The sequence below is a fragment of the Schistocerca piceifrons genome, chromosome 11 (assembly GCF_021461385.2).
Source record: "Schistocerca piceifrons isolate TAMUIC-IGC-003096 chromosome 11, iqSchPice1.1, whole genome shotgun sequence".
Taxonomy (NCBI): Eukaryota; Metazoa; Arthropoda; class Insecta; order Orthoptera; family Acrididae; genus Schistocerca; species Schistocerca piceifrons.
In genome coordinates, this window is record NC_060148.1 from 100326870 (window position 1) to 100336683 (window position 9814).

The following is a 9814-nucleotide window of genomic DNA, read 5'->3' on the forward strand; positions in this document are numbered from 1 at the left end:
ACCAAAATCTGATTAATTAGAACATTAATAATTGGGTACAAACCAGAAAGGAAAGGCAATATGATAGAGGGACAAATTTTGAATCGACAACTAGTGTCTTAGTCAATACCACTGCCGTATTTACGACCAAAGAGCCGACCGAGTAAAAATATGAAGGTCGGGTACAAACCAGTAAATAATGAGAGTAGGTACAGAAAGGAACAAATCACCTCGAGGATTACAGAACGTTACTCCCCTTTATCAGCAAGCAGTTCCATGGATCCACAGTGTGTCGCAGCATGGTGCTGATGGGAGCCAGGTAGAAGAGGGCAGCCATGCCATGAGTGGTTGTCCAACATGAATGCTGACAACCAACTGACAGGATGTCAGCCTGCTGCTTGTAGTCGGTGCTGACGCTGGTGTAGTACTCCGGTATCTTCACTCTGTGCAGGCCCTCCTTGCGCAGCTCGTGGCTTCGGCCACTCTGACCTCGTGTCCATCTCTTCTCGCGACGCTACTGCCAATCCCGAAACTTCGTGCCTCCCTCTCGGGCCAGCGAACCCCGTGTATATATCGGCAAGCAAAGAGCTTCTAAGGACGCAACCCTCAGACACCAACTTTTCCTCATAGATATTGACAACGGGGCCACAAGAGGGATAGTCGATACTACCCATGAGCCAGTGATGCCAGAATGAACAGCCTACTAATTCAATGGCGCCACGACTCAACTACTACTGCATTTAATAGCAGTGTATTCTTGGTGGCAAAACTGATACCCTGCTGTCTGCTAATCACCTAAAATTGTATTATCAATTTAGTTTTAATTAACTGTCACACGTTTCTCACTCATCCAGCTACAGATAGCTCATGTATTATCATGTATCAGGTAGTATGGGTGCTCACTTTCACATTAAAAGGTGCTGCAGCAAATTTTTCCTTTTTCCACATCTTCCTTGCGGCCTCTTCAGTGCAGTCTGGCGTCATGTCAGTTGGTCCTCTTCAGGGGCCTCCACTCAGTCCACTGTGCAAGGAACCTGGCTGAATGGACCAATGGTGGCCGTGCCCTCATCGCCACCACCAGCAGTCTGCTGAACTGTGGCTTGCAGGAACTCTACAACTCATAATGGAGTGTTGCAAATTTGTGTGGACGATCTGACCAAAAAACTCAGCGTATCAGTGGAAACATGCATAGGTTACAGCTCTACAGGGTAAAAATTCCAATGGTGCACGTAAAATGAAATAAAAATTTATTTGTACATAAAATAAACACCTCAGTTAGTGGAAATAAGTAAGAAAAAAGTGCTTTTAGCAGTCTCAGCTGTCATAGTGTTGTTGATGGCTACTGGGTATAAGCTACAGCCTATCTTACAGCTGTGATATACTGAAGATGTAGAATAACCTTCTGGATGCTGAAGGAGTGACAAGGTGCAGTAGTATGATCAGAACAGCACATGCAATAACACAATTAATATCCTCTTAATGTTGTCATCATCGTCATCAAATTACAGTCACTGTAAGAACTCTGCTAGCATTTCAAGTTGAAGACTATTAACTACAACCACAAGACAATGTATATTTTTCTCAATGCTGCAAATGAAAAGTATCACTCATTAGGATGACTGGATCAATTAAATAATAAAAGTACATGAAATACAGTTCCCTGAAACAATAATTTTATCTTGGAACAGTTCCCTACTTTGATTAATACATCAGGTATATACTTGTGATGAACTTTGTTAAATATTTTAATTATATCTCTTGGTCATGATCTTCTGACTGGTTTGATGCAGCCACAACGAATTCCTGTCTTGCGCCAACCACTTCATCTCAGAGTAGTAGTTGCACCATACATACTCATTTATTTGTTGGTTCTCTTTGAACCTCTGTCATGCGCTGCTGCTTTTCCCCTCTGCAACTCCCTCTACCACAAAGGAAGTTATTCCATCATGTCATAATACAAGACCTACGATCCGGTCCCATCTTCTTGTTAGTACTTCCCATAGGTTCCTCTCTTCACCAGTTCTGCAGAGAACCTTCCAATTCATTATCGTATCAGGCAATCTGATTCTGAACATCTTTGTATAGCGTTACATCTCATACATCTCGATTTCCATCTTTTCATGTTTTTCTACAGTCCATGATCCATTACCATACAGTGTTGTGCTCCATACGTAAAACCTCGAACATTTCTTCCCCTGATTAAAGCTAGTATTTTATACTAGCAGACTTCTCTTGGCCAGGAATACCTTCATTCCCTAAATGTGTCTTCCTTTCTTTATCAGGTATTATTTTCCTTTCAAGGTTGCAGAATTCATTGATGTCTTTTACTTTAAGGTCCAGTGTTTTGATATTAAGTTTACTTTCGGCTTTATTTGGTTTACACACAATCCATATTTCGTATGCATTAGAATGTTCATTCCATTCAACGGGTCCTGTAATTATTCCTAATTTTCTCTGAGTACAGCACTGTAATCAGCATGTCTTATCGCTAATACCCTTTCATTATGAATTTTAATCCCCCTCTTCTACTTTTCTTCTATTTCCATTATTGCTTCCTCAATTTATGGATTGACCATTAAGAGTATAAACTGAACAGACAGGGTGAAATACTGTACCCTTATTTTGCACCACATTCAACCCAAGCAGTTTGTTCTTGGTGTTCCATATTTATTGCTCCCTCTTCTTTCATTGACATATTGAATATTACTTATCTTTCCCTACAGTTGAATCTAATTCTTCTGAGAATTTAGAACATCTTGAACCAATGTACATTGTGGAGTGTTTTTTGTAGGTCCACAAATCTTTTTGTTAGCTCATGCTTTCATTTTCTGTCACAGCATCAGAAGTGCCTCTCTGGTGCCCTCACCTTTCCAGAAGCTAAACTGATCGACATCTAACAGATATACAATTTTCTTTTCCATTTTTCTCTATACTATTCTTGTCCGAGGCCTCGCTGAATGAGCCACTAAGCATGTCGTGCAATCTCGTACTTATTTGCCCTTGTTATCTTGGGGATTGTGTGGATGATATTCTGAATTTCTGATAGTATTTCTCCAGGCTGATTACGCCGTGAGACAGTTCTGCCCCTCATAGAGGCCTGCATTGTGCTCCTTCCACGCTATACTCTGTTCTTAACATTGTGATTCACACTGCACTCATCATGGTGCTTTCAGCGTCACTGCAGGTCATATGACGTTTTGTGAGCTAGATCAGTTATCTGGACGACTACTTAATTTACGATTTCTTCACATTTTTCCTGTAACCACTTCACAATTGCTTTCTTTTTTATTTCAATCCTGAGTGTCTCATATTTCTGTATTCTTCAATTTCTCTTAACGTAACTGTACTTTTTTATTTTGTTGAACAACCAAAGTACTTTATTTGCTAGTCATTGTTTCCTTCATAACAACCTTCCTTGTACCTTTATTTGTGTGTCCAACTTCTACAATAACCCATTTTGGAGATGTTCATTCCACATCTACAATCTTAGAGAACTTAAAAGTGGGGTCATTCTTCAGTATATTCTTGTCCCACTTCTTTCCACATTGATTCTCCTGGGCGATTCTCTTAATCTTCAGTCTGTTCTTCATCGTTACTAAACTGTGGTCTGTATCTTACCGAGAGACTTATTCTCAATGAAAAATTATTGGCGTGGGGGAGAGGAATGTCAAGTAACAATCTGTGCGTCCAGATACAGACCTTTAGATTTAGTCTAGCACTTACCCACAGCGCCACCATCTCCTGTAAACCAGTGACTGAAATTCTGTCGATCACGTTTACAGCCGTATATAAGTGAAATGCTGTTTGGTGACTGAGCTCATCAGTTTAAATGGTTATTGGTGGCAATGCTTTAGACCTCAAAGACAGCAGAGAACTTCGTTAGTATGTCTCATATTCATCCTCACTGAAATTAGAGCATCCTATTAATGTCACTAGAAAATGACCTGCAGGATTTGTTAAGTAGGATAAATAAAAATTATCGGCAGGAGATGTTTGTGTTTGCGTTGCCGAAATACAGTCAGTTATTCTGCATATAAATTTGACATGGAGCTCTAACTGTTTCAAATAAGTGTTTCCTAATCATCGCCTTAGCATTCTGACGTATTTATCACCTAGTACTTGGGGAACAAAGTGATTTTTGGGAACAAAAATGGCACACATTAAAATACAGTTGGCTACAAAAGATTCACTTGCATGTATTAAAACACTGCATAAACTACATATATGACAGATTAGGTATGTAATACTTGTTTGATTTCTTACCATTAAGAATGTAACAGTGGGAAATCGAGAGATCCATGAATTTCAGAAATGTGATACTACTGCAGTCTGGCCGATGGACGCAAAGAGTGCAACACGGAAAAAAAAATCCATCCTGCTACTGTCATAGGAGATCTGCAGCAATGATCCAGAACTTTATTGTATATGCGCTCTTAAGAATTTAATTCTTTTTCAAATTTCGTCACATGTGTATCTGTGTTCGTTGGCAGCAATTTTGCCGCTTTTTTCACTAAGGTCTTTGTATAGTTACATTATTTTCATCGTCCGTTTATTATTTATTAATCCGATCGGCATACAAGGCGAAATATTAAACTAGGACATTACTGCATTAAAATGACAAATTCAGCATTATTTAATTACATAATACAAAATACAAAATTTTATGCAACATGACTTAATTTTTTAAGCCGTTCAATGGCATTGTCCATGACGTTATTCATATCCTCCAGTTCACCATTAAATGCATGCACAGTACACTCGATCAAGTGGTTTATTGATAGTTGAGTCCACATTCGCAATGCGCAAGTATCTATGTTGTCATCATCTCCCTGCATTTTCCGACACCTGTCCTCACATGGTTCAGAGTAGTCCACACTGTTCTGGAAAGCTTACAGCCCTCTATTAGTATGCTTGGGTCAGTAACCAGTTTTCTGCTCTTTACTGTGCTTCTACTGCATAAACTTTTCCTTTCAGTTTCTGCATTGAAGGGAGACACCTCTTCACCTGTTTGCCATAGAGGTGACCTTAGCCTCAGGCAGTTTTTTGGTGTCAAGTCCTGGTATGTGTGAGGGTTAGGGTTTGCCAGTATTTTGCTATATTCTCTTGATAGAAGCTTCTTCTGATTTCAAATGGTACTGTGTTAGACAGTATGAGTAGCCAATATATAGGTGGAGGTCTAAGTGCTCCAGACTCTCCTAGCTGGTTATCAGTATTTGATATATACACACTTCTGGCTCATACAGGTTCACAATACTCAGCCAAGCTGTATATCAGTCCCAAGGCTGAAATTCTCAAGGCATCTACATCACATTCCCAAGTGGTTCTGATGAGCTTAGCAAGAATGGCATTTCTAGATTTCATTTTTTGTTTTGTATCCTCTGGAGGTCTCTGTATGTTAGGGACCAGTCAAGCTTTACCCCAAGGTACTGAGGATTATCTTCATGTTAAATGGTCTGGTTATTTACGCAGATGTTCAGTTTTCTCTTGGTTTCTCTGTGACAGGAATTGGCACTTATAATGCTATTCTTTCTATAGATATCAAATATGTAGCGATTTTATTTTTACAAATTGTGAGATCTAAATAAGTAATGATATTGTCTATCTCAGTTTCCATAATGAATTTAATTTTAGGGTGCAGTTGCTTGGGTTTTTTGTGGATTCCTTCGGTATGTGAGTGGCTGCCATCTACCAACATGAGGATATCATCTACATACATAAATAGTAAACAATTTGGTTAAGAGCAGGTCAATCTGAGTCAAAGAATTTCTCTTCGATAGATTTTAGGAAAATATTGGCTAATGTGACTGCTACACTATTATCTATGGCTATTCCAGCAGCTTGGATATAAGTTTTATTGTTAAATTCAAAATAAATTTTTGCTAATACTATTTCGAAAAGATTTATAATTTCAAGTGTCCATTCATGGATATTTTCCTGTTTTATAACGCGTTTTAATTTATTATTTGGATTGTTTCCTGTACAGCCACGTTGGTGTACAGTTTAGTGAAAGGAAATGAAACAAATTTACCATACGGAGTTATTTGTATGTCTTTTATATCTCTTACCAGAGTACACGAATTTTTCATTCTGTATTTTTTGTTGAACGTATAAAGTTTTGTAATTAGCGTGTTTAGTTCTTTACTTATCAAATACGATGGGCTATGTATGCAATTAGTAACACGCCGTATTGCAACTGTCGGTTTATGACTCTTTGGTTGGGGTCACAATTTTAGCGTAGTTGGATTCACAAATGATTATCAGAATTTTTACTCATGGACATTAATGTATAGGAATTACAGACAAATAGCGAGCTGTCCTTTGCCGTTATCAAATCGGAAACCGTTAAATTCGTTTCTCAGTTACCAACGCTCTCTATCACTATCCACACTAAGCTCACACGCAGTACGTTCAGGTAAACACAGCACTTTAGACGTTGCTTTCTCTCCCGCGCTTTCTAATACGATAAGACGTACGCTGCACTTTTCTTCTCTGGCGGCAAGCGTACTTTATGTACTTCCCGGCAGAGGTCACTGCGAGTCTGCAGCTTGAGAGTAGACAACACACTCTCCATTTGTGTGAACGTAGGTCACCCAACTTCCGATTTGGATTTAGTCCACTTCGTGGTTCACTTAATGTGTTTGTGCTGTGTTAGGCACATGGATATTTTTGATGGTTCTTCCGGATCGGAGGAGGAAACCGCTGATGTCGATTCTGGTTACGAACATTCAGACATAATTGGCGAAAGTTCCAATACTACAGGTAACTAAAAGAGATTTGCATTACTGAAAAATTTCGTTACGATATACAAGCTACTGTTGTTGTTGTGTTCTTCAGTCCAGAGACTGGTTTGATGCTGCTCTCCATGCTACTGTATCCTGTGCAAGCTTCTTCATCTCCCAGTACCTACTGCAACCTACATCGTTCTGAATCTAGTGTATTCATCTCTTGGTCGCCCTCTATGATTTTTACCATCCACGCTTCCCTCCAATACTAAATTGGCGATCCTTTGATGCCTCAGAAAATGCCCTACCAACCGATCCCTTCTTCTAGTCAAGTTGTGCCACAAATTTCTCTTCTCTCGAGTTCTATTCAATACCTCCTCATTAGTTATGTGATCTACCCATCTAATCTTCAGCATTCTTCTGTAGCACCGCATTTCGAAAGCTTGTATTCTCTTCTTGTCTAAACTATTTATCGTCCACGTTTCACGTCCATATATGGCTACACTCCATAAAAATACTTTCAGAAACGACTTCCTGACACTTAGATCTACACTCAATGTTAACAAATTTCTCTTCTTCAGAAACGCTTTCCTTGCCATTGCCAGTCTACATTTTATATCCTCTCTACTTCCACCATCCTCAGTTATTTTGCTCCCCAAATAGGCAAAACTCATTTACTACTTTAAGCGACTCATTTCCTAATCTAATTCCCACAGCATAACCCAATTTAATTCGACTACATTCCATTATCCTAGTTTTGATTTTGTTGATGTTCATCTTATATCCTCCTTTCAAGACACTGTCCATTCCGTTCAGCTAAGCTTCCAGGTCTTTTGCTGTCTCTGACAGAATTACAGTGTCAACAGCGGACCTCAAAGTTTTTATTTCTTCTCCATGGATTTTAATTCCTACTCTAAAATTTTCTCTCCTTTACTGCTTGCTCAATATACAGATTGAATAACATCGGGGATAGGCTACACCCCTGTCTCATTCCCTTCCCAACCACTGCTTCCCTTTCCTGTCCCTCGACTCCTATAACTGCCATCTGGTTTCTGTACAAATTGTAAATAGCCTTTCACTCCCTGTATTTTACCCCTGCCATCTTCAGAATTTGATAGAGAGTATTCCAGTCAACATTGTCAAAAGCTTTCTCTAAGTCTACAAATGCTAGAAACATAGGTTTGCCTTTCCTTAATCTATTTTGTAAGATACGTCGTAGGGCCTGTATTGCCTCACATATTCCAACATTTCTACGGAATCCGAACTGATCTTCCCTGTGGTCGGCTTCTACCAGTTTTTCGTATTAATATTTTGCAGCCATGGCTTATTAGACTGATAATTCGGTAATTTTCACATCTGTCAACATTTGCTTTCTTTGGGATTGGAATTATTATATTCTTCTTGAAGTCTGAAGGTATATCTCCTATCTCATACATCTTGCTCACTAGATGGTAGAGTTTTGTGAGGCCTGGCTCTCCCAAGGCTGTCAGTAATTCTAATGGAATGTTGTCTACTCCCGGGGCGTTGTCTCAACTTAGGTCTTTCAGTGCTCTGTCAAACTCTTCATGCAGTATCATATCTCCTATTTTATCTTCATCTACATTCTCTTCCTTTTCTATGATATTTTCCTCAAGAAAATTGCCCTTGTATAAGACCCTCCATATACTCCTTCTACCTTTCTACTTTCCCTTCTTTGCTTAGAACTGAGTTTCCATCTGAGCTCTTGATATTCATGCCAGTGGTTCTCTTTTCTCCAAAGGTCTCTTCAATTTTTCTGTAGGCAGTATCTAACTTACCCCTAGTGATATACGCCTCTACATCCTTACATTTGTCCTCTAGCCATCCCTGCTTAGCCATTTTGCACCTCTAGTCCATCTCATTTTTGAGACCATTGTATTCCTTTTTGCCTGCTTCATTTACTGCACTTTTCTATTTCCTCATTTCATCAATTAAATTCAATATCTGTTCTGTTACCCAAGGATTAGTATTAGCCCTCTTTTTTTATCTAGTTTATCCTCTGCTATGTTCCGTATTTCATTCTCAAAGCTACCCATTCTTCTTCCACTGTATTTCTTTCCCCCATTCTTGTCAATCGTTCCCTAATGCACTCACTGAAGCTCTCTACTACCCCTGGATCTTTCTGTTTATCCAGGTCCATCTCCTCAAATTCGCATCTTTTTGTAGTTTCTTCAGTTTTAATCTACAAGTCATAACCAATAGATTGTGGTCAGAGTCCACATCTGCCCCTGGAAATGTCTTACAATTTAAAACTTGGTTCCTGAATCTTTGTCTTACCATTATATAATCTATCTGAGACCTTACAGTACCTCCAGGCTTCTTCCATGTATACAACCTTCTTTTATGATTCTTGAACCAAGTGTCAGCTATGATTAAGTTATCCTCTGTGCAAAATTTTACCAGGCAGCTTCCTCTTTCATTCCTTACTCCCATTCCATATTCACCTACTACATTTCGTTCTCTTCCTTTTCCTATTATCGAGTTCCAGTCACCCATGACTATTAAATTGTCGTCTCCCTTCACTATCTGAATAATTTCTTTTATCAAACGTTTCATCAGTCTCTTCGTAATCTGCAGATGTAGTTGGGATATAAACTTGTGCTACTGCGGTAGGCGTGGGCTTCGTATCTATCTTGGCCACAATAATGCGTTCACTTTGCTGTTTGTAGTTGCTTACCCGCATTTCTATTTTTCTATTCATTATTAAAGCTACTCCTGCGTTACCTCTATTTGATTTTGTATTTATAACCTAGTATCAACCTGACCAGAAGTCTTGTTCCTCCTGCCACCGAACTTCACTAATTCCCACTTTATCTAACTTTAACCTATCCATTTCCCTTTTCCAATTTTCTAACCTACCTGCCCAATTAAGGGATCTGACATTCCACGCTCCAATCCGTAGAACGCCAGTTTTCTTTCTCCTGATAACAACGTCCTCCTGAGCAGTCCCCGCCCAGAGATCCGAATGGAGGACTATTTTACCTCCGGAATATTTTACCCAAGAGGACGCCATCATCATTTAACCATACAATAGAGCTGCATGCCCCCGGTAAAAATTACGGATGTAGTTTCCCCTTGCTTTCAGCCGTTCGCAG